This window comes from Pollicipes pollicipes, unplaced genomic scaffold (genome assembly GCF_011947565.3).
Source record: "Pollicipes pollicipes isolate AB1234 unplaced genomic scaffold, Ppol_2.1 Scaffold_3094;HRSCAF=3628_pilon_pilon_pilon, whole genome shotgun sequence".
Taxonomy (NCBI): Eukaryota; Metazoa; Arthropoda; class Thecostraca; order Pollicipedomorpha; family Pollicipedidae; genus Pollicipes; species Pollicipes pollicipes.
Window position 1 is genome coordinate 1,923 of NW_023596227.1, and position 26,364 is coordinate 28,286.

The 26,364-nt window shown below is 54.1% G+C and overlaps 1 pseudogene; it reads left to right on the plus strand.

Moving 5' to 3' along the window:
* The first annotated feature begins 1,232 nt into the window (after positions 1-1,232).
* LOC119090851 (regulator of G-protein signaling 7-like) lies at positions 1,233-26,006 on the plus strand (annotated as a pseudogene).
* The last annotated feature ends 358 nt before the right edge of the window (positions 26,007-26,364 follow it).

Sequence of the window (26,364 nt, forward strand, 5' to 3'; positions counted from 1 at the left end):
TAATTGATCCGATGTGACCCGGACTTGAAGATTTCAGGGCAAACGTTAAACTGATTAAGCAAAAATCCCAACATTTCAAAATGCTAGCGTAGAAACATTTTTCCAGCCATCCCCGGAAACTTCATGGGGGATACCTACTTCCATCGGTACGAGGGATGACATATATATATATATATATATATATATATATATATATACATATATATATATATATATACAATCCTATATATATATATATATATATATATTATATATATATAGGATTGGTTGTGCTGATCGATTCTTTGGACGTCTCGGAAGGCTGATTATTTGCAACTTGAAAGCTCAATATATCTTCTTAGAATGCAGCGCAATCTCCTCGTGTTGCTGGGCGCTCAAGCCGTATACTGCCTCGGTCACTCAGCGCTCAACCCATCAAATGCCGGGGGTTGTCCCAGCTGGGTGTTGACCGTAGTGCCACACCCTGGGCGCGGGGCTTTAGCTGACCCCAGTGACGTGGTCAGCAGGAGAATGCAGTAGGGCGTGGCGACCTGTTCGTGGCAGCACCATTGTTTGCATTCGGATAAAGCTGGCAATTGCTTTGGAGTTTTCGGTTCGCGCAATGGTTAATATAAGTACAAATACAGACTGCAGCTTGCCTGAAGTCAGGTGGATTTGCAGTCATGAACCAAACACAGCACTGTGCCAAATATTTAGTTCTTTATTTATTTTGAACATTTTTTTGGAACGTGTCACGGTGACCCCCTGCCTGTCTAGCGGTGCTTAAGTGACGCCTTGTTTCAGCCGAGGCGTCGTGTGGCCGTGTCACTGAAGCACCCTCTGCCTGTCTAGCGGTGCTTAAGTGACGCCTTGTTTCAGCCGAGGCGTCGTGTGGCCGTGTCACTGAAGCACCCTCTGCCTGTCTAGCGGTGCTGAAGTGACGCCCTGTTTCAGCCGAGGCGTCGTGTGGTCTTGTCACTGTGGCACCCCTTGCCTGTCTAGCGGTGCTGAAGTGACGCCCCGTTTCAGCCGAGGCGTCGTGTGGTCTTGTCACTGTGGCACCCCTTGCCTGTCTAGCGGTGCTGAAGTGACGCCCCGTTTCAGCCGAGGCGTCGTGTGGTCTTGTCACTGTGGCACCCCTTGCCTGTCTAGCGGTGCTGAAGTGACGCCCCGTTTCAGCCGAGGTATCCTGCGATGTGTCACTGTGGCACCCCGCGCCTGTCTAGCGGCGCTCAAGTGACGCCCTGTTTCAGCCGAGGCGCTGCACCTCGCTCACCTCATGGCTGCGCACGGCTACCTCTTCCCCATCGACGACCACACGCTGACCGTCCGGAGCGACGGCACATTCTACCGCTTCCAGGTGGGGCACGAGTCCCGTGCGCTGGTCTGTGTTTTACCGCGAAGGTGACCGGTGTGGGTTCTACCGCAGGGTGTCGGCTTGAATCCGTGGGCCCTCAAACGGAGATTTGTCACCAGGAGGCTGCACAGGAGGCAGGAAGCTCCGCATGAAGGGCATGCTTGGGCTAATTTGTTTTTTTCGGATGAACTATTTGAGTGAGAATTGTACACTGGGAGCAATACAACCAAGCCCGTTAGTGCCGCCCCCGCCATAGCTTACCTCCTTCTTCGAACTGGTCAAGTCTTGGTCCTTTGCCTTCGCTCAAGGCACATGAAATCTCTAGCTTACTGACGTATACCAGATATCGAAAAGCCGTAGATTATCCGGCGTCGTCTAAATATTCTCCTACAACCATATTCCTCGCGCGATGTTTCTGCTCAAGCGACACATTCGTGGAAGGCATCTGGTCAGCGCCACATGAGCTGCCTTGCCATTTGGTCCTGGGCGGCAGAGATCCTGCACGGCACATAATGTGCATGACCCATAGGCTGGTGACGTAACTCAATTTCGTAAGCCATGTTGACCGTTTTACGCACAACATTGACTCTCTTTGATACTTTTTTGTGGCGATGGTGGGCGGCAATCCTTACTGGACGGCGGGCGACTGTGCTCCTCGGCAAGGTCTCTGGGCACCATTCGACATGAAGGTACTCGGTTTCCATTCACTTCATTGCCGCCTCTTAGGTGCTATCATTTGTTATTGTTTCTGTATTTTGGGAACGTTCGCCGGTATCGCATACATGAGACGAGAAACATCGGCCATCGGTTCCAAATTCCTTCTTCCGGCAGGCCGCATCATAAGCTGAAAGTTTGTTTGCACACCACCCACTGACGCCCACAACTCACCAGCAGAGCACGGTCCCCGCGCGCGCTCTTCTGGCCGTCGGACGAGCGGAGACATCTCCTTATTAGGAGTGGCCAGCAACAGCGCAGTCACGTGACGTGGCGTGCTGGCGCCGGCGGGGGTATTTGCCGCGCGGCCTAACGTGAGCCGAATGGCGTGGAAATGCACAATATCGCGTGGCTGGTGGCCATCAGGCCGGCGGGGGCGAGCGCTGCCAAACGAGCGTTGGCCGACGCGGCGCTGCTGTCCCAGGCATGGGCCGTCGGCCGTCAGCGCCAGGACAGCCGCCAGCAGGCGCCGACCGGCCGGCTCGAGTGCAGGCTTCAGCGCTGGCGGCGGGTGGCCTGGGGCGGAGAGCTCGTGATGGATGTGCTGACACAGATGCAGGGTCATGACCTGACATGGATATTCAGGATCTGTCCCGAATATCCGGGCTAGATCCTGAATACTCCTGACCCGCCCTGAATGTACCAGCCTGGAATATCCACGGGCATTCCGGGGCTGATATTGAAGATAAATGTCCTGGACGGATATCCGGATAGACGCCATGGAGTGGATATCACGTGACAAAGCGCTCGGTCCGAACTGGGCCGAGAAATGGGAGACTGGGAAACTGTCGGGCCCACCTCAGAGAGGTGGGCCCGACATGCAGCATGTCGACTAGTTGTGGATGTCATCGGAGCAGGGACACAACGTTTGCACATGGATAATGGAATGGGCCTGTGAAATTCTGAGACAGACACGTCCGCCGTAATTGTCCACTGCCTTTTACCGCTTGAACAGGTGGTCAATGACAGGAGCTGGGCAGGGTCGTAACGTTTGAAGTCCCTCCCCCCCCCTCCCTAGATTTGGGAAAGTGACACGGTGCTACTGTACTCATCCTTGGGCAATGCTCCATGAAACAGCTCCTTACCAGGAGTCTTTTGGCACCGCGGAAAACCGCAGCAGACGAGGGCGCGCTCTAATGTGCCATATATGCCATACTCGACCAGTACCAGGTATGGTACCGCTGAATTTTTACGGACATGTGTTGCTTTATGAGCATTTGATGAGAGTATGCACACGAAGGTATGGTGCATTTTCTCGCATATGAGGGAAGCCAAAAAAGCGAGAAAATGATTTTTGTGGCACTACTACTTTGAAGACGCTTCGTCCGCATAAGAGATGTGTGGTTATATCTCATGTTATTGTGAGCGATGTCGCCTCATTCGACATAGTTCATCAGGTGTCTTCTAACCACATTTTTTTCCATTTCAGACACCGTATTTCTGGCCGTCCAAGTCCTGGAGCCAGAAAACACGGATTACGGTACGTCCACATTTGTCCGCGCCATGATGCCATGTTATCGGACCTCGTCGTCCATCACCTATATTGGCGTACCTATAACACCGATAGAACGCGCCTGCGCCTAACCCTTACAGTTTGATTGAATTCGCAAAGCACAAAACGTACTGGAAATGTATTCCTGCGACCAATTCATGAGTTTCTATGCTTACATCACCATACATCCATGAATTAGTTGGATACATTAATGATCATTAGCAAGCGCCACCTCTGCTTCCATCATCATTATGGCTCATACGGCAGCCAGCCGACCGCACTGGAGATGGGACGATCCTCTCCAGTTCCTCGAGTTCGGGCGCCCACTGGAGCTGGGACGATTCTCTCCAGTCCCTCGAGTTCGGGCGTCCACTGGAGCTGGGACGATCCTCTCCAGTTCCTCGAGTTCGGGCGTCCACTGGAGCTGGGACGATCCTCTCCAGTCCCTCGAGTTTGGGCGTCCACTGGAGCTGGGACGATCCTCTCCAGTCCCTCGAGTTCGGGCGTCCACTGGAGCTGGGACGATCCTCTCCAGTTCCTCGAGTTCGGGCGTCCACTGGAGCTGGGACGATCCTCTCCAGTTCCTCGAGTTCGGGCGCCCACTGGAGCTGGGACGATCCTCTCCAGTCCCTCGAGTTTGGGCGTCCACTGGAGCTGGGACGATCCTCTCCAGTCCCTCGAGTTCGGGCGTCCACTGGAGCTGGGACGATCCTCTCCAGTCCCTCGAGTTTGGGCGTCCACTGGAGCTGGGACGATCCTCTCCAGTCCCTCGAGTTTGGGCGTCCACTGGAGCTGGGACGATCCTCTCCAGTCCCTCGAGTTTGGGCGTCCACTGGAGCTGGGACGATCCTCTCCAGTCCCTCGAGTTTGGGCGTCCACTGGAGCTGGGACGATCCTCTCCAGTCCCTCGAGTTCGGGCGTCCACTGGAGCTGGGACGATTCTCTCCAGTCCCTCGAGTTTGGGCGTCCACTGGAGCTGGGACGATTCTCTCCAGTCCCCCGAGCTCGGGCGTCCCGGCCAGCGTTCGGCCAGCGACTGACTGTCTCGATGAACAGCACGTTCGCACTGCAGCTGTTGGCGCAGCTGATAGGAATGGGCCGCACTCTGGAGCCGTTATACTCGCACCAGTCTTCCAAACGCGGCGTTTACGCTGGAACGCATGGTGGCCCGAACATGTCGCGCCGGAATGGCTGGTCACGCAGCGCAGGTTGTACTTCTGTACTATGCTGGGTTGTTGCCCAGTACATGTCGTATTGGATGACTTGAAGTTGCCAAGCACGGCTAAGTATGGTGGGAAGTCCAGCCTACCGTCTGAGAAGTCCAGAGTGATACTGTGGCTGTCTTTGTGTCGTGCTTGCTGAGATGTGACCTGGAAACGGTGTCCCACAAGGATGCGTGGGAAATGTTGAATCAGGAAATTCTTGGAATACTTCTGACGCTTCTGACACATGGAGCACGTCGTTTTTCGTCTCCGTATAGCACATCTTGCTTTCTGGAAGAGTCGAGGCATGTCTACCGTCGCGCCAGGCTCGTGACGGACGCGATCGGCAGGCTCAGGTCCCCGAACAGGTGGGACGCCATGGACGTGTGGACGCACGCTGTGCACCGCAGTGCTCACTTGAGATCTCCGACGAGGCCGACGAAGACCAGCCCAGGCCGGGCCTGGGCTGGCGGCCGGGTCGGCGGCCACACAGCCGAACATGGGCTGCTCGGGCGGGTCAAGCTGCCCCGTTTCTTCTGTGCGGCCCCCGCCCGCTCCGTTGATTGCTTTCCTTTCCACTCCTGTCAGATGCTTCTCAGCTGCTCGGTGGACCTGTTGACCTGACCTGACCTAGCTGCTCAGCCTGCGGCCCCCGCAGGCGGCGCTATCGGTGGTCTGGCGTCTCTGGGCTGTCATGCGGAACTGGGAGGAGGCGACAGGCCGTCACAGAGTATGAAGAAGTCTCGCGTTCAGGCGGCGACGAGTCGGACATCAAGCGAGATAATGATCTTATTGGCTGCCTGCTGAGGAAGTGCTCGGCTCGCCGCGGTCTGTCTGTCTTCGGCGCAGGCCGGGGATACAGGCTGTCAGGCATGACCTGGGGTCTAGCTATGGCGAGCACGGAGGCAGTGTTACCACGGATGACAAGTTAAGGAAGATGGCTCACGCACAAAACAGGAAGAAAGGCATTGGAAGTAGCGTCAGGATTCTTTACAATATTTTTGTTCAGGGGGGGGGGGGGCAAGTCTTGTGTCCGGCTGGGGAGGGGGCTAGAGGAAACATTAGCCAGTTTAGGGTAGGCCAGTCGACGGGGGGGGGGGGGGGGGGACCGGGGCCAATGAAATGACGTCTGGGTTTATTGCGGGCGGGATGTCACCAGATGTACGTGAAGGATAGCTCAGATCACACGGACACTTGTCCCTCTTCTTACGAACAGATACAAGGCACTACAGCTCGTGAGCAGTACTTGTCTAGGGAAGAAAATGTTTACTTATTTGGTGGAGAAGCAGTTTCCAACACCTATGGGCCATGACTTGAGCTTGTGGAGCCATTCCTTGGAAGAGGAACAACAGTTTGCGTACCCTTCATACACATTTTGTGGGAGCCCTCCCGCAATGAGCCCAGGCTCAACTTGCATTGGTGTCGATTATCCATCGCACTTCAGCTGCCGCGTCTACGCAGGCAAACGCGTCCTCTAACTCCCTCCTCTCATCCGGGACACGACTGGCTCCACGGGCAGTGACTGCCGCCTGTCAGTCCCGGGCAACTGCCTCTGGACGTTCGTACCTGTTACTGAACGTGGCAGATGCTCATACACTGCACGAATCAAAGCAGTCTCCGTGGAAAGACGTGATGTCACACAATTAGGCTTGGACATTTTTAAGCAGAGTCTAGGAAAACCTGATAATCGCAAACAATGCTTTTTGTCTAGAACTTTTGTCACGAAGGCTGATTGGCGTGAAATGCTTTAGAACTTTTAAAGCTGTTTCAGAAAAGTTGGTTTGAATATCAATTCTCTTCGGGCGGAAGGTATCATCATAAGCCTGGTTGGTGAGAGGATTGGTAGACCCTGTGGCCATTTCATCTCAATTTGAGCTCAAAGGTAACGGAACGATAACCGCCACGTAAAGTTGTTTACATGAAGTCCAGTGTCGCTGTTTTATTTCCATTTATTTTGCCAAGTCGGCCCCGATGCTAGAGAAAACAATTTCCAGAGATGGACACTTGGCATGACAGCAAGCGACATTTGCGTGGACGAATAGGTATGACACCGCATTTCAAATACAACGAAATATGAAAGAAAATCTAGGATCAAAATAAGACCAAACTATGCCATTATAAGTCATGAATCTCGTTGAAAGTTGTTGACCTATTGAAGGTAGCCTGTGCGTCAGATGGCTGTCGCGGTATGCTTAGTGATATCCGTTCTTTCGCTTACGGCAAAAAAATCTAATGACCCCGACAATCGCTCAAACTTTACCAAAGTGGCAGAGGCACGTAACAAAACCGAACGTCCCAAAATGGCACGTACCAACAGCATGTTACAACGATAACGATGTGTCCATTGGATCCAAGAGCTATCTGCAGCGCAATTAAAATGGATCATTAAAGTGATATTTACATATGGGCTAAAATTTTAATATTTTGAGCTCGGTTGTTTCAGTCTGACGTATATTCCCGTTATAAGTGCCTGTCTTCATTTTCTCCGGAACCGAATCCTTGTCAAAATTTGGTGTCATCTCGGAATTGCTTGGGTAATTTCGTTTATGCATCAAAAGGACGTGATGCCGACCAAGCAGACGAGATCCCTTAGTTTGGCATCGCCCCTCTCTCCTCTCCATGGAGGGCTGGCTCAAAGTTGAACCGGAAGCTGTCGGCTTCAGGAGCTGGCGAGTCTGTCGAGTCAAATGGGGCCGAGACGGGGTTTGATTAACATTGCTCAGTGTCATGATCACCTCTTGAGGAGCAGCCATGTTGGCATCATTTCTTGCGAAGCAGATGTCACTGCACCTCAGATGGCCGTAATTTCTCCCACTGCGCCGGCCATGCGTGGGATGCTGAGACATGGCTGCCATTAAACATTGGATCCTTATGCTTACACGTTAAGCACAATACGCTCAAGCTGTGGCGTTCTCGACTATTCAGGCCAGCAAGGGAAGACTAGCCCCTTCTGCAAGGCTGCGAGACATGTGAGAAGCCGATACAAACTGGGCCCGCTCGAGGGGAACGTTTCACATTTAAAATACTGAAGCAAACATGAGCTATTGTGAAAAAGCCAACCTTCAACTGTTCGTGTACCGTCAAGTGGAAAGGACAGTGGTAGACAACACAATATCTCAATTTAGTGAAGATGCTTCGTAATATGTCATCGTTTGATTGCGTCACACCACCCTGCACAACGTTGGTTAAGAACCCGTTGGTGGCCGCCATATGTGGAAATCGTGCTTACGAACGCCAGATACGAACGACTCGACAATTACATTATTCTTGACCTTGATTGTCGCATGGCCTATGGAATGGCAGGATTTGAGTAACCCTAATATGTTGCCATGGATCCCTGGATGACCCTGAAGTAGTCGCCCAGGCACAGACTCATGCGGCAACCTGAGCTCCAGCGAAGTGCAGCTGTCTGTGACCTTTGTGGCACGGGTTCAACCCACAGCATCGATACCCCCACACCTGGAATTATAGATAGCCGTTACTGCTTTTGCGCATGTGCTTCCACCGAAGATCCGAATAAGGACCGTAACATACACAGGATAGACACTAAAAATAGATGATGTATAAACACGACAAAAATATGGCCAGAAATGTCGTCTTCGGCTGTCACATAACCTTTTTCCGAAGTTGTGCAAGAATCTCTGCCCATGAAATGAAGCTTTTGGAAGCCTGGTCGCCTGCTCAGTGCAGCAAGCAACAAGACCGAAGACCGTCAGGTGTAAAAATAAACCAACCTCTTTGGCATGAAACAATGACATGACATTGTGAATGCAGTTTTGCCAACGAGTTTGTAATTGATGGGTGGGTAACTGCATACGATCTTGGTCCATGCCGTATATTCCGCTAACCTGTAAAGCCAGTGAATCTCTGCTTGCTGACTGAGGAAATGGAGGAGGCCCCTGCCCGCCGGCTGCGTTGGAGCAGGAGGAGGAGGCAGCCTCCCGGCTAGCACGGGTCGCCAACTGGGTCCATTGGCGGTGGAGCGGAAGGTGGAGGAGGCAGGCCCGTCGGCAAGCACAGGGCGGCAACTGGATTTATTGGTGGTTGAGGAGAGGGAGGAGGCAGCCCCGCCGGCTAGCACGGGGCGCCAACTGGGTCCATTGGCGGTGGAGCAGAAGGCACAGAGCGGCGGCTGGATTCAATGGCGGTGGAAGAGAAGGAGGAGGCAGCCCCGTCGGCTAGCGCAGGGCGGCAGCTGGGTCCATTGGCGGTGGAGCAGAAGGTGGAGGAGGCAACCCCGCCGGCTAGGACGGGCGGCAGCTGGGCTCAGTTTACCAATAGCCGGCGCCATTCAATTAGCTCGGCACAGATGGGCCGATTTGCCGCGTTAGGCGTCTGTTGAGAGTTGTATTGGTCGGCGGGCGCGGCCGTCGGAGCCGGCAGATCGATTGTCGGACCCGGCGGCCGCAGTCCCGTCGCCGGTGCCGCCGCGCCGATGTGTGCCGGCCGCGGCACGGGCACTGGGAACTGGCGCCGACACGCCATCAATAGGCGCGGACGCGCCGCGGGCAGACACGGCCGCATTATGAACAGAGGCGTGCATATCAGATGCAGGAGCGGCCACATCGTGAACAGGTGCAAGCACGTCGTGAACAGGTTTGGCACCCTGTGAGCAGGCACGGACGTTTGTGAATGGGTACAACCACACTCTCGCCATCCCTGGTTCCTTTGCCTTTCGGCGTACGTCACACTTTCACAATACATGTAGCGACAGTACGTACCCAGCCCTTATCCTAACCCACGCTGGTCTCGCGATTAGTGGATCTGTTTGAACAAAGTCATGATTGCTGACACTGCTTCATTCATCGAACTTTGCGCCGCATTTCGTTTCTCCAGTACGTCGATTGCGACGCAAACACAGCAGCCGTCCGAGCTAGCCTGGCCACTGAACAGCTGACACAGACACAACAGCCGTCCGAGCTAGCCTGGCCACTGAAGCAGCTGACACAAACACAGCAGCCGTCCGAGCTGGCCTGACCACTGAACCAGCTGACACAAACACAACAGCCGTTCGAGCTAGCCTGGCCACTGAAGCAGCTGACACAAACACAGCAGCCGTCCGAGCTAGCCTGGCCACTGAAGCAGCTGACAGGACATCAAAGCGGCCGGGCCAAAACGGCGAGAAAATGAGCAAAACAGACTTTGATAACACTTTTTCTTAATCTCTGTTGTAACGTGATGTAGCCATGCATCGGGCGATAGCTCGGATCTGTAGTTCTTGACATAATTGAGACATAAGTAACAGACATAATTGGCTGTCTTCTGACGCAAGTGCGCCCTGCTCCACGGCACGTTTAGATACGGCCGAGGCTATACAAGCCGACAATTTGTGCGTGCTCTCCCTTCGGAAGTTTACCAGTCCTGCAAAGCTCGACGTCGTTGGCATTTGGGCTTTACGAGGCACTCAGCTGCTGAGGCTGTAACGCGTCACCTGCCTCGTACCCTGGTAGGAGGGTCGGACACAGCGGGGAATCGAACCCCGCTTCTCTAGTCTCCCAGGCACGCAGCTTAACCAATACATTGCCGGAAGCTCGTCCTATTCAGCTAATCTTTTTGAAAAATGATGAGCAAGAAAACATGTGCATGGCCTAAACGGAAGGGCTGCGCTTGATGTTGAGATCCGTCGTTTTACCAAGCTATGGATGCTCTCCAAAGTAAGTTGTCCTTGGCGTGTGCATCATTACTTCTCGTTAATTTTGGAATCGGTTCTACTGATTTGCATCAGTTTAAGCGTGATTTTAAAGGACTTCGTGTCGCTCTAAGTGATGGAAGCAACTGGTTCTGCGAAGTGAGGGCCCAATCAAATTTCTAGTTTCAACGCGTGGGTCCAATTGTCAGCATTTCGAAAATTCCATTCAGAAGATATTTGGAGCTACCCTTGGCTTATGAGGAGGTTGGAGTGTATTTATGCAATCATAAAGGAATATGAAATAACGGTATGACCTATCATTACGATTGTTTCTTTCAATGACAGCAAAAGAATCACACCGCTATATTTTGTTCGGGAACGTAACATTCGCCAGGGCCATTCCGGGACGAATATGACAGACACATGTGTCTACAGACTGGATACTGACACAGTGTCCAGTCCACGGCGTCCATTGCGTCCGAGGTACCCAAATGCATAGGGACATGTGGTCGAGTCATTTTTACTTTGTTAGTCACTGACACGCCCAGATATTGTGACTATATTCATACAAGTGCGATGGATAGAAACCTCGAATTATTTCCGCCATATTTTACGTTGTAAGAGCGCACCCTTAAGCGCTCCAAACTTCAGAATGAACAGAACTTACTATAAGGATCAAGCACCTTTATGTTTTGAGGGAATCTGGTCTCTACCCCCTCCCCCCGCACACGCACACGCACAAACTGAAGCCCCACTCATGCGTGAAGCATCACGCACGCGCGCACGCCCTTGACGTGCAGATGTCCCTGTCCGTGCACAGCCGTGTACCTCTGCAAGCGCACCATGCAAAACAAGACACGCCTGGAGCTGGCCGACTACGAGGCCGAGAACCTGGCCCGACTGCAGAAGATATTCTCCAGGAAGTGGGAGTTCATCTTCATGCAGGTGAGATTCACGCTGGGGCGCCGGGCGCGCTCGGCCGGCGGCGGCGAGACGCTCTCGCTTGGTAGACGTTGGTTGGTGGTTGCCGGCCGTTGGTTGCCGTTGTCGGTTGCAGATAGCGCACGGTGGCACTGCACCCCGGGACAAAACGTGACCGGCCGAGCTGCACCGCTTCAGGGCATAAATTGGTTGGGTCAAAGCGGCAGGTTTTTGTCTGGCGGACATCGAGACAACACGGATGTCGAAGGGACGCCGCCCGGGACAGAGATTCGAGCTTAATGAGGCACGTCGCGCACCAGTTGTGGAACAAAGGCGTCGATCGTCTAACGCAGGGTGAAGTTGAAATCCCCTCATATGACTTGTTGATTTGTCCCACATGTGCAAGGTAGGGGCTCATGATAACTTCACCACACCGTTAGTTATTAGACTTCGTCCGTCGTTCTTTCTTCTTTATTGAAATTATAGAAATTATCACAGCTAGTTAAAGTGTAGCGATTTCGGCAGAAACGATACGAAATGCAGCCGAATAGTAATAAAACAGTGCAAGATTTTATATAATATATCGTGATTGGGTACAAGATACTTGTATAATACATAGCAACATAATAATAAGGCACATCACTAATGAATAGGACGGGGCCATCAGAGGAGCGTCTACCGGTATCAGGCATTCCCACCGTCCAGACGCTCGCGCGCACGGCGTCTCGAGCACATTCCTCCTGCCCAGCCGTGGACAGTGCGTGTGCAGTGCAGGCCAACTGAGTGGTATTCGGACCATGAGGCAGCTTACACCATAAGCCGCCCGGCCCGCCCCGGCTCTGCCGTCACGAGCTCTCATCACGGCCACCGGTGGCGGCCGCCTGCAATCTGCAACAGCACGAAGAGCAGTTCGTGGAATGTCAGCACGAATGAGCAGTTCGTGTTGTGTCAGTTTTAACGTGTTCGCTTGTAACGTGCAAGCTGTTTGAATGGGTTTAATGACCCGCAGCACTGCGATGTGGAGAGTGTGACCCTTCCCCGTTCGATTCACTTAGGAAATGAGAAACCTGCCAAATGCGGAAAAGTTGCACCACGCAGGTTGAAACCAGGCCCAGATTTCAAAAACCCGCCTTAACGTCACGAGACCAAAACAACTAGGCGAAGAAGAGAACATATATTTGCATCAGAAAAAAGCGCGGATCAATGCAGTATAGACGAAATATGCTGTAGTCGGCACGAGTACCAGAGCCGACACATTGTTTGGCCCGACTGAGACGGGGAGGTCAACTGACAAGTGGACGAAGAAAATCGTCCTGGCTCAAGGCGGGCTTGTGTGCACTGTTCGACAGGTAAAACACCCCGCGACCATGCCTGGCAAAAAGGCGTGAGGAGGTAGTTTTATTATGAGTCAAAATGATAAAATGGTCAAATGGATAAAATCCGTCGTGAAGGAGATCCGGGCTTGTAGATATGCCCTGTGTCGTAAGACTATGTCCGCTGTCATCTACTACCGGGCGGTTGTTTTCGCTTGTTCATCGTGCGAGGCGGCTTACAAAGCTTACAGATACCATCATGCCAGCTCGCCGTCCCTCAGGTCAAGTCAACGCTAATGCTTGGGGCCAACAACATGCACACAAATGACGGCTTTCCGGGGCCGAGAGGGCTTATCCTTCGAGCAAATAGGGACCACACCGTTTTATTAATGTGTTTTAGTGTAAATTAGTGCAGAGAGGGGCCTACAATCGTCACAAATCCAGAGCGAAAAGGATGACGTAACGTCAATAGCCATGCTGCATCTTCAAAATGTCATCGACCTAGCCGAAGTGATGCATGCTTTCGAGGACTGCGATGCAATGTCGATGTCAAGCGCATATTCCGTTTATTACCATCGTGAGCAAAAAGCGATCTTTGCCGTAAACCGGTTGATATTCCGTTGTCTTCGTAGGTTGTCGCAAGAAAATGGCAGTAAAGCGCCTACAGTATTGTTATTCTTAGCTTATCACGAATTCGTGTGTAATGCAACCACACGTGTCTGCCCTCCACGCGTTTCGATCCATGGCAAGTGGCTAATGCAAATTATTCAGGCATTTGCTGATGGGCTCATTTAGCTTCCAGCTTCACTGAGTGTTGACCCATATCTGCCCTTCGACACAAATCAGGCCATTTGTCTGTGGCCATGCAACAATGCCACGCAGCGGAGTAAATTAGTGTCCGGTCAAAGAATCGACTCGCGGTCTGCCGAATGCCTTTTTGTCGTTTGCTAGATGGCGACTGTGATACTGACGACATGTAAAATTTCGGCGTGACAAAAACTGCAATCGATAACATGGCGGACTTAAATGGCGACATGCCGAAATGGCAAGCTGCTAAATTGCGAGCTGCAAAGTTGCGGCATGTAAAAATACGCCAGCTTGGCAAAAGATTAAGCGTCGTTGGAGTGCTTAATAGTCACGTTTGAACAAATGGTGACGCAAAATGGCGACGTGTCAAAATAGCGAAAAGCCAAATGACGGCACGAAAAACAAGCTTAAGCAGTAAAGGCAAAATTACGGGTTTCCCAAGACTCCATGAAATGAGCAATTCTTATTCGATCTTTTCTGACAGCTGTGTCTAATGACAAGACTCTGGTTGCCGACTAACTGCTCCCATTCCTTTCCTTCTGCGGGAACAGAGGACAGAGCCAGACTGATGTTTCGTTCACATGTTGAGCTCGTAGACCCGCAAACACACATCATAAATCTCTCAACAGAACATTGGTGCGACGCCAGTGTCTGCGGTGCCCGGACAAAAGTCGGCTCGCAGTTTTCCCACTGCTTTTGTTGACTTCATTCGACGACTTTCATATTGGCGCCAGCTAGAAAAGTCGACGAACCGAAAGTCGGATCGGCTTAATGACGGACTGCAAAACGGTTACATGACAAAAGGACAACATACCAGATTTTTGAAAAGTTCAATGACCAACTGCAAAAATGGCGACATACCATACAGCTGACAAGCCAAAAGGGTGAGCTGCGAAACGGTGACACGCAAAAAAGACAACATACCAACTTGGCGAACGGCTAATTGGTGAGGGGCTTATGGACAATGTTCCACATTTGAAGATATTGAGACAAATTTCAGATAGGATGGAAGGCCTTTCTCATGTCACCGCTCATCATCACTAACACCAAAGCCAAAGGTGGTCCTTGTATTTCGCCATTTAGGCTTTCACCAATATGGCATCGATGCTGCGTTAGGTCGTTTTTTAATTCACCATTTAGCTATTCGCCAATTTGGCATGTCGCCAAGTTGCAGTTCGCCACAAAGCTTCTCGCCACTTTGGTCGAGCCAACTTTCTTGCATTTCGCCGTTTGCAGCTTGCCATTTAGTCGTTTCGACTTTTTTGGCGCGTCGACTTTTTTACACGGTGCTATTCCACAGTCGTCATTCAGCAGTCAACAAAAGGCATTCACCGAATGGAATTTTCGACTTTTTGTCCCAGAACCAAGTAAATTAGCATTTACCAGCACAAAGGAGGAGCACAAATGCATATCTTGCACTAAACGTGTATCAACTGGGGTACCAAAACGCGACTGAACTACAAGGTATTCACTGTTGTATCTCTGTGAACTGCCAGCGTTCCGATCCACCGCACACTACTCGTTTCTGCTCAAGATACTGAGGGAAGTAGACAACTGCGCAATAAGGGCCATTATCCACTTATCGAAACACACGTAAGAAGCTTTGAAGCGTCGACATTTTCATTTGATGACGAAAGAACACTTTCATGACGCGTTTATGATGCTTCCCACGGGTGCTAATGGATTAAGTGTTATGTAAGTGCCGGAAGTGTGGCGATTCACCATGTCAATACGATGTCACAGATAGGCTTGAAAACGTGTCGCGGCGGGAAGCAATGCTTAGCGATAATTGGATGTGGCTGCATGGCCTGTTGGAAACAGCAAACAATATATATATATATATATATATATATATATATATATATATATATATATATGTATATATAGAGGTATACAAGATGTGGTCGAACGCATTTTGTTGGAAGCAGTAAAAACAAAATGTGGTCGGACTCTTAACGCGCTTGTACAAGTCTAAAGCAGGTGGCGGTATTCATCCCGCTTGTTTCACGGCCCCGGCCCGCCAGACGAACAAGTGACGTGATTTGCGGCCGGTCGATGCGCTCTTGATAACAGTGGCGACGACTTTCAGCGGTGTGATGCAGTGATAGCGTGACCCGATCACGTCCTAGCATGGATCACACAGTGGTGTTACGCGCGGACGGGCGTGCGCTCAGAAGCGAATCACGTCGCCACGGGGACCTTGGCGCTGTGGTGCGCTGCCAGCGGGCCGTGGTCGTCGCCGCAGCCCCGCCCTAGCGTGTCCTGCTTCTCAGGCGGAGGCGCAGTCCAAGGTCGACAAGAAGAGGGACAAGCTGGAACGCAAGATCCTGGACAGCCAGGAGCGCGCTTTCTGGGACGTGCACCGACCGGTGGTGAGTGGCGCGGGCCGGCCGGCCTCCAGGGGCCACAGCCACGCTAGGAGGTTACAGATCTTTCGTTTGGTAGCTGCGTGTGATGAAGTTCACTCATGCAAAAAGGTAAATACCCCAGTGTGGATTCAGAGGCAGTGTGCCTTTGCGATTGCGGCTCCGTAGACTGGTAACCCGAGTTCTGGCTTCAGTGTAGAGGAGGGCTTTAGATGCATGATGGGAACAGAGCTTTGAAGCAAAGCTAAGCTTGTCGTTATGCGTTCTACCGAATAATCGCAAGGAGCCTACCGTCAGGTGATGTATCGTGTCTCACTAATTGCCCCTTTGAAGAGACGTTGGCCAAGTCCTTAGGCGTCCCTGTCTCTGCAGCATGGACGGTCTCAAACTCACTGTTGTCTCTGTCAAAAATAGGCGCCACCTCCCGATGGCGCCTGCAAGTGATGACCACGGATTTTATTATGCCCGGTCCCTGGCCAGGTACAGGGCGTTCCCGGTTCACTACGGTATATTAATGACCGTCCCTAGGTCATTGCGGAAGCCGACCTTCCCCAGTCACTGTGGGCAACTGATCGACCCCTGATGGCTACAGAAACCGACCGTCCTCAGTTCACTACGAAAACTGACAGACCTCAGTTCGCTGCGGAAGCAGACCGTCCTCGTTCCCTGTGGGGGACTCACCGTCCTCAGCTCACCACGGACCACAAACTATCGGCGCATTTGTCACTGCCACCCACCGTCCCAGCCACGGCAGTCGCCGGAATTGGTCCGTCTGTCAGTGCCATGCGCCGCGCCTCGCCGCGCCTCGCTCACTGCGCTCGCGCCTCCGCCGGCAGCCCGGCTGCGTCAACACGACCGAGGTGGACATCAAGAAGGCGTGCCGGATGAACCGGCCGGTGCCGGGGCGGCCGGTGCCGGCCCAGTGCGGCCAGCTGCCGCCGGCGGCCGCCACAGCCGAGGGCGCCGCCGGCCTGCCCCCGGCCGAGCGGGCGGCGGCCCTGGCCGCCGACGCCGAGCGCATCCGCGTCAGCATCGACCGCTGCAGTCTGCGGGTCTCCAAGGTGGCCGAGACGTGAGTGGCCGCCGCCGCCGCCGCCGCCGCCGCCGGGCGTCGCCACACGTGTTGACCGGCTCGCGTCGCGTGTAGTTGCAGCGCCAGGCTGGCGCAGGGGACGGCGAAGTGCGTGCAGCCGGTTGGACGGGCTGGAAACGTCGGGTCGGGGCGGGCTCGGCCGGGCGGCCTCTGCCTGTGTTGTACCCGCCCGTGGTACTCCGCTCAGCAGGCGTCGGGGCGGCCAGCGGGCTGGCGCGAGGTAGACTGCTGACGGCTGCTGAATCGGGGCGGGCGGCGGACTGCCGGCAGCGCTGGGCATCAGGAGAGCGCGCCGACGCTGGGTGGGGCGGGGCCGACGACGTGCCGACCGTGCTGCACACCGGACGTCGGCCGGGCACGCTCTAGGCGATGCAGGCATGCAGGCGTGCTGCGCCGCCCATGAAACGCGTCTAGGTGTACGGGGCCACGCGAGTGCTAATTGAAAAGTTGATGATGGACGAGTAGGTGCCAGGCTGTTTGACTCGTGCTCTAGCTGTTTGCCCGTCTAGATGGTGGTGACACGGGAGTCTCAAAGCGTGGGCGTACATGCCGGTGACAAAAGACCTCAGGTGAAGGGGAGGGGGAGGGGTAATTCAGTTGGTAAAGTTTCTCCCGTAGTTGGGCGTCGAGTTGTGCGCGCGAACCAAGCTACCAGACTAGTGTTTCACTGCACCTGCGATAATCGACGGGCCATACTCTGCAGATTACAAGGCTAATGGCAATAACTGCTGCATGGGCTATATAACAAAACACAATAGCTGCACATAGAACTATTAGCTGCACATAACACCATTAACTGCACATAGCACACAATGGCTGCAGCTGGACGATTTATCCAGGGCGTTTTCAAGATCCGTCACCCGGTAGGGGGAGGGGGAGGGGTACATGGCGTCTAAAATCATGGGGCTTCGGAGGAACCATGGACGTGGAAGCGTTTCAGATATTTTGCGTGGGTGTGGGTGAGTAGGAGGAAGGCAAGGTCAATTTTAAAGGCGATTTCTTCCATGCATCGTCGTACGGTTAATGTCGAACATTTTCAAGAACACTACGGGCATGACACCCCCCGCCTCCCATCCCTTCGTAATTCCATGGGGTAACCCATTATCTGGAAGCCAAGCTGTGAGAGCAAGAGAATCAGCGCTACCGCCAGTGATCTAACAAGGTCCCAGGGCCTTGCATACGACGCTAGGATCTTACGCACAGAGCCAAAACATTTCGGATGCCACCTATGTCTTCTATCGATGCTGATGATACGCTGCCACATTGCGCATCTTGTGGTGTGCAAATTTAGAACCGCGCGTTCGTTATTTGTTATTCCGCCGGCCCGGTCCGGGTCCGCTCTGCCTCCTCCACAGCTCGGCCGCTCCGACGGCATCGATTCCGCACCGGATGGCGCCCGCGGTGGCGGCCGCAAGCGCTCGCTGATCCGCGCCATGTCTGCTTCAGGTTCATCAGCTTTTACGAGCAGTATCTCGAGTACGATCCCATTCTGACGGTGCAGGAGCCGTCCAACCCGTGGCTCAGCGACAGCACGGAGCTCTGGGATCTGGAGAAGTCCGGGTGAGTGTCGCGAGCCGCCCCACCAGCGGCAAACGGCGCGCGCAGCGTATTCGTCACGCGACTGTGGTGTTCCGTTCGTCTGGAAACGGCGCGGCAGGCCGCTGGATAGCTGCTCGATCCGCGGCTTGCTTGGCTTGTGACGGTCTATCGGCTCCTTCAGCCTTGCGTACAGATCCGTTGTCTGACCATAACATGCGGCGGGACAGGGCCTCCGGCACTCCGCAGTCCTGGCCACCACCGGTGATCTCGGAGCTCGCTCCACCCTCTCCCCAGACAGGACAGTGGCGGGACAAGAGCCTCCGGCACTCAACAGTTCTGGTCACGACCTGTGATATCGGAGCTCGCTCCACCCCTCCCCAGCGCTTATTAACCGCAGCGCTGGTGCGCCACTATCCCTGCCACTGATATACCTGGCTGGTGCGCCACTAGCCCATGCCACTGGTATACCTGACTGGTGCGCCACTAGTCCCTGCCACTGGTATACCTGGCTGGTACGCCACTAGCCCCTGTCACTGGTATGCCTAGCTGGTACGCCACTAGCCCATGCCACTGGTATCACTGGCGGCGCGTCTGCGGAGTCTGTGACAGCGGCCACCTCTCCGCAGCAAGGAGATCGCGCCCCGCCGGGTCAAACGCTGGGCGTTCAGCCTGCACGAGCTGCTGCGCGACCCGATTGGACGCGACCAGTTCGTTAGGTTCCTCGACAAGGAGTACAGTGGCGAGAATCTCAGGTGAGCGGCAATGGCCAACGCTGACGCAGCACAGCGACTCGGACTCACGCTATTGGCTGTTTTAGCTTAGTTGCCAATGCTTATTTGTATGTTGCGTAATGCTGGCACTGCCGTATCGTGTGCAATGCTCTCAGGGGCCTCATATGAAACCAAAACTATCGCGAAACAACAGTGCGGTGAACCAACGAAAAATGGCTAACAGAGGGGTCACTTATGAATGAGTGAGAGATACCGTAATTTCTCTCATTTTTAACAAAAAAATATTCTTTCGGAGGCTACGGTTCTTTCCATGGAAACTAACGTCGCGGGCGCGCTCTTGGTTTGTGCTGCGATGGTACATTCCAACGGGCAGTTGATGTTCACCGACTGAATCTTCGCGCGATGTTTGATTTTCTCATTGTGCCCATACTCGCTGCGCCTGCGAAAATGCCGCACAAACAGCAACCACTGTGATATCAGTAAGTCACCTATCTCGACTGCGCGGGAAATAGTTGCACCCGATACCCGAGGAAAGCTCCAAAGAGTCTGGTACGGCGACCGCTCCCTCTGCACGTGCGAGCCACCGCCAAAAGCTCGTGATCATTCAGCACGGGTCAGCACTTGACCTCGGTTCGTTCCGCCTACCCGGTGCATTCCCTGTGACACCTGCACCCAGCGCTCTTGGAAGGGCCGACTTCCGGCAACAGTAAACTGCATCCAACGCTCACGACGTGGGCGATCAGGGACAGGTGCTAGAGCCTGCTGGGCTGACTTCACGGCGAGTAGGTGGTGGCGTGTTGGTGTTTGTGCCGCTGCAGGTGCGGCCGGGGGCGTTTTGACAGGTGGGCCTGAACTGGGAGGATGTGGCGACGAGAGCCGACCGGTATCGATCGCTCATGTGCGTGCTCATGGCGAGTCGGCGACTCATCCGTTTGCCTGTAGGCCGGTAGGTGGGTTGACTTAAACCGGGGACAAATGTCGCACCGTGAGGAAGCTATGTCTGTGCTCGGGAGCCAGTTGGACCAGGCCATTGCTTTTTGTGGCCGATGAATGAGACGCCCGTAAATTGTCGGGCTGCCAAAGCTGTCATGGGCGCTGGGCACGTGACCCCGTCGGACTCGGACTCCCGACGTCCGGAACCGTCAGTCGGGGACACGTTCTTTGCCGCCGTCTGCAGCTCTCTGCCCACGGGCTGCTTGTTGGCCGCGCCCGAGGTCGCCCATCGATTTGCCTTCAGTCTGATGAGCAAGCGCCGGCTACGAAGCGGTGAGGAAGTGTCGCCTGACTGATCTGCGGCATGCGAACGTCTTTCCGTCGTTCCAGCCGCGCCGGCGGCCCCGCCCCCGCCCCCGCCGAGTTCCAGCCTCACGTGGGACGCCGTCGCACGCGCTACTGGCCGCCGTCATGCGACGTCCTCTGCGCGGCAGGTTCTTTCTGGCGCTGCAGGAGCTGAAGACGCTGCCACAGCGTGCCGTGGCGGCGCGCGTGCAGGAGATCTGGAGCGAGTTCCTCGCGCCGGACGCCAGCGTGCCCGTGAACATCGACTCCAGGTCGCTGGACGTCACCAAACGCAACATGGAGCAGCCCGACCGCTGGACATTTGATGCGGCTGGGGTCAGTGACGGCCGACGGCGGCGCACCGAGGCGGGCCGCCGCGTCGCGTCCTCAGGCCGCGGAGTGGACGGGGCCGCTCGGACGCTAGGAGTGGTGGAGTGTTTAGATGCGTCCTGAACAGAAGACCCCGCAAGTGTGTGCTGGACCTGCCGACTTTGGTCTGGTCGCTTTGCTGGCCAAAAATGACGCATTTGGCGTCTCGTGGCTCGCATTGCTGGTTTGAGCTATCGAGCCTGACCTCAAGCATGAACGAGTTGGCTATATGTGTACATTAGCTGTAAAGATTTGCCGTGAAAATGAAGTGATTCAGTTTTCGCTCCTATACAGTTCAAACCCCCGGCTCTGTAATTTCTGCACAACGTCCCATGGCTCCTGGTAGGCATCTGACAAAATTGCGTCTATTGGTAATTTTCTATTGCTAATAATATATTGCTTCTCAACCAGATCGGTTAGCAATTTTGCAAAAAAGGCCTGTGCGTCTGATAGAAAATGTGTACCCTCCGTAAAGCTCCTAGCCAATCTTTAAACAATACAAAATTTTGAAATTGTCGGGTATCACCCAATTTCAAAAGGGAATTGTGATGCACCAATTTGTAACTTAACAGCTCCATGTATCGTTCGATTTAATATACAACCTCTACAAATAAAATGAAATGGATATGAGACGAGTAAAAATGTATACCAACCTTTCTCTAATCGTAATAATAGACTATTGACAACATCTCGCCTTGGCCATAAGCTGTGGAACGACATAATTATTTCATATTTTCCAAGAATAACCGATATCTCTGCAACAAAAAACATCGTTAAGAACATCATCCACAAGCACTTTTAAAATACATATTAACGTAACCAACATATTTGAAGATATTGCGATTCTTTGACCTGCACGTATGTAACTCACTTCATATTTAGCCTCCTTCATGCTCCACAATCACGTTCTGATATAGTTATATTCATGCACTTGTACCCAAATTTACGGCGCTGGCGCCTGGAGTTCTCCCAGCAACAAGCTTCGCTTAGCTGGGTGGACTTCGCGGATATCCAACTCAAGACCCAGCACGAAAATGGCAGTTAATTGTCCTGACTTGTGTAACCGTACAACTTTTACTAACATTGTGAATGAGTGGTTGTATCTTATTGGCTGGGTCTAACGGACTGTCACCAGCTGACTTTTGCTAATGACTACTTTAAGCTTTCTCATGTATGATTTGTCCTTGCCTACTGCATAACACAATGTCTACCGGGTCTGCATCACCTCTCCGCCTGCTTCTTTATGTTTGTTTCCTCTTCCTAGCTGGGAATGCCGCGACTTGATTCTATGTTTTCTGGTGTTAACGTACGATTTATTGCGTCGCTGGGATAGAGGGAGAGGCACTTCTGGTTACCTGTTCTTCTTCGGTGGCGGTATAGAAAAAAAAACGTTGTAAAGGGCTGATCGTACAGACGCCCAACAGTGTCAGACTACTGCTAGGCTTCATAAATCTCTGTAACCAGGATCGCATCCACTGGGAGAGGAGTGCGACCCCCCCCCCCACACACACACTTCAGATGTGTTGACCCTGGAGATCTTCGGAGCTGGACGGAGCCCTGTTTGCCACCCCATATGACGTCACCCGACCCTTACGCCCGCAGGCCCATCTCTACCAACTGATGAAGTCGGACAGTTACTCGCGTTACCTTAGATCGGAAATGTACAAAGAGTACATGGCAGGTACCAAAAAGAAGGTAAGGAGGTTCGGAAACATGCGCCTCAGAGAAGTCGCCTCCACAGACATCTGCAAAATGGGCATTCCCCACTGGCGCTTGTATATGTGAAGAACTGGATGCTTGTTGATTTTAGCCATACCGCGCAAAAGGCCGCTGTACGAATGCCCGTAATCTATGCTAGACTCAACAAAGACAAACGCAGTACACTTCTTGGAAACGATTGCAACAGTGGCCGACTTTCAGCGAATGAATTAGCTAACATGTCTAGCTGGTGTCTCGTGGTTTGTACAAAATTAGATGCAAGCACCTTCAGCGAATGTGATGCACATACAGCAGGTGGAGAAGCGCTTTTTAGAGCGCGTGAATAAGTTACACGATCTATACCCATGCTACTGATATCCGCTTGTAATTGAGCTGTTTGTCAGAGGCAGTGATAACCACCGTATTCATGTAAGACCATGGTGGAGTAATTGCGTTCCCTTCGATCCACGCCATATCGCTCCGTATTCAGCTGCTATATTCCTCCTCACAGTTATGCACATTTAATACTGATTTGTCGCACTGAAACTAAGTTGAACCACTGACGCTTGTCGGTTTAGTGACGACTGATAAATTTCATTTTTAATAGGGTACTGCCCTTCTCCATCCAGCGTTGAAAAGGTCTGCTCACCACCTGGTGTCAATGCCGCAGATTTCGGTCCGAGGGATTCGCTCCATTGTCTCATTCACAACGAAGAAAGAGTCGTCATGATCGCGGCTGCGGCTGGTCTACCACAGGTGAGATACGGCTGATGCGGCTGCGTCGGCTCCCAAGGGCGCTCGCAGCCGCCAGGCGCCCGTCTTGGTAGATCAGCATTAGATACTTTATTTTCTTCCGCTGCTGGTTTCCAGCCTTATATTGCGGCAACTGTTCGATGCCAGCTTTGCCAACAGCATTACTGTCGAGAGCTGGCTCTGCATAGATCCCGGTTCTGCTGCAGTGCTGAGCCTGGTCCAGCCCGTCATGTCCTAGCTGTCAGTGATACTGTGCGTCGCCACTGCCTCTGGGTAGTCCTGCTCGCGCCGCTGGGAATGAGTAGCCTTGGATCCCGCCACTGGCTCTGGGTTGCCGCGTGTCCCAACACTCACTGCGTACTTTTGTGTCCCACTGCTGTGTCCATGTGGTTCTGAACCAAATCACTGTTTACGCTGTCATGCATCTGTAAACTTGTGCAAGTCCGCTAGTGAGTGGCTATTTTATGCCAATGCTGCGGAATAAAGCCAACCTGACAAGGGGCACTGGTGCGAGCACAGACACATCACCGATTAAAGAACAGGAAAGACACAAACTTGAAATCCGATGGAACACGGCCTTACTCGTAAGCGTGATGTTAATGCAGTGCTGCAGTCCAATGTCGACGGTCGTCGGTGATCCCGTATCTGAGCACGATCTGAGGGTAGCATGCACCTCGCCGGTTTGTATGACCATGCATTCTTCTCCACCACCGCCCACGTGTAGCCCTGTATGTGTCCTTCACTACTGATTGTGTGTATTCCTGAAGCCCACCAAGCCCAATGCCACACAGACACATCATCATCATGTGTCTGTATGGTATTGTGTTTCACCACGGTCCATGTGCAGTCAGTCCTGTATTTCATCCTTTCTCTGTGCGGTCCTGTGCTCCAGCACGCTCCACGTGCAGTCAGTCCTATATTTCATCCTGTCTCTGTGCAGTCCTGTGCTCCACCACGGTTCCTGTGTAGTCCGTCCTGTATTTCATCCTGTCTCTGTGTGGTATTTCATCCTGTCTCTGTGCGGTCCTGTGCTCCGCTACGGTCCCTGTGTAGTCAGTCCTGTATTTCATCCTGTTTCTGTGCGGTCCTGTGCTCCGCTACGGTCCATGTGCAGTCAGTCCTGTATTTCATACTGTTTCTGTGCGGTCCCGTGCCCCGCTACGGTCCCTGTGTAGTCAGTCCTGTATTTCATCCTGTCTCTGTGCGGTCCTGTGTTCCACCACGGTCCATGTGCAGTCAGCCCTGCATTTCATCCTGTCTTTGTGCGGTCCTGTGTTCCAACACGGTCCATGTGCAGTCAGTCCTGTATTTCATACTGTCTCTGTGCGGTCCCGTGCTCCGCTACGGTCCCTGCGTGGTCAGTCAGTCCTGTATCGCACCAGCCTCTGATAAGCTGAGCCGCACCGCCACCGCCAGCCCTCCCCCCCCCCCCCCCAGCCGTCGGCCCCCGCGGCCAGCACTCTCTCGTGCCTCCCTCGCCTTTGTGTGGTAATGGGATGTCCGGCCTATCAAGGCCATTTCCCGGGACGCCGCGGCGACGCATCCGGATAGTATCCCGGCCGACCGCGGGCATTGTCACGCGCCTGTCCGCGGCACACACACAGCGGGCGGCGACGACCGCCGACACGATTCCCCGCTCTGTCGGCAGTCCGCCGGGCGGCGCGGCCATCTGCGTCCGCGCCGCCGCCGCCGCCGCACGGGGGTGCTGCACATTTGGGACCAGTGGGAGTGGACCGCGGCCTCCGCACCGGGCCGCCGCGTCTGGACGACAGAGGGCCCGCCGTGGCGAGGCCCGCCGCACTTGCGGACAGTGTCGGCACGCCGGCCGAGGGACAGCGCGCCGGCCGAGGGACAGCGCGCGTCCGGGCGGCGGGACGCTCCGGGCTGTGTCGGGACGGCGGCGGCGCGGCCCCGGCCGCCGGAAGAGGGGCGCGCCGCCGACAGTGCGAGTCTTGGGACCACGCCAGCGCTGTGGGCCAGCGAAGCCAGCGGAGCCCGAACCAGTCAGCAGTGCCGGCCGCCATTTTTAGAGCATATTTTTGGATAGGGTTGACGAATGTTTGTTTCGGGAGCCCGGAGCTCTCCTCGGCTCCTCTCCCTTGTTCGTTTGCGCCGTGATTGTAGGCGTTCTGAGGTTAGATCTGTGAGTCAGTCTTCAGCGGTGTTGTGAGGAGGTTGCCGCATTCTTGTACTGTCGAGTAGAGCGCAGTGAACCCACGAGCTTCACTGGCCGGCGCCGCTCTGTGCTGTGGTACATGCGACGGATCTGAAACCCGACGGCAACGGTGTCTGCGATCACGGAGGAGAGCCGTGCATCTTGTGTACTGCCCGCGGCGGCGGCGGCCGCCGCCACCAACCGCCGCGCATCCTATCGGGCTCGGCCTGCGCCCGCTTGTGACCTCGAGCCGGCGGCCGGCCGCCCCGCCTCCCGATCCTGTGTTTGTGCCCGCCGGCCGCACTGCCGGCCCGCACCAGTGGCCGGCGCGGCCAGCGGCCTCTGTCACCAACTAGTAGGTACAAATGCTGATCAATACCCGGCCGCCGCGACAGACCCGTGCCGGGCTACTGTTCCCCGTTATGCTCCGGGCCTGTTCCCTGGCCATCTTTGCCCCCCCCCCCCCACCCCTCCTCTTTCCCGCCATCCCCGTGAAGAGTCACAAGGTCACTGACCAAAGTCGAGGTGAGCAAGTTCTCATGGTGTCGACTGTTTTTGTCTCATGATTGTTGACGTTGCCGTAAATAAATAAATCGACGTCGTTTTGGGAGCTGGAGCAGTTTGGGGACGTTGCATCATCCCTGAGTCTGTGCTCACGACCCACAAGCCCGCCTCATTTCCGCAGCGACGAAAACGACTCCGTCTCGCAGCGATTCTATTGCACCACTTGCTCGCTACACCGCGCCATAAACATTTAGTGATTATGCCACTGCAGATAGCACAATGCAAACACGCAGCCGGAGGGCGGTTGGTTAATTGCTTTTTCCACGGGCGATCGGCTGCAATGGAAGCCTGGCCTATCGCCGAGCGACGACTCTTACCAACGCCACGCCCCTGATGGGGGGGGGGGGGGGGGGTCTGTGGGGCTCGCCGCCTCCCTTCGCGCCGTTCACACTCACAGAACGGCG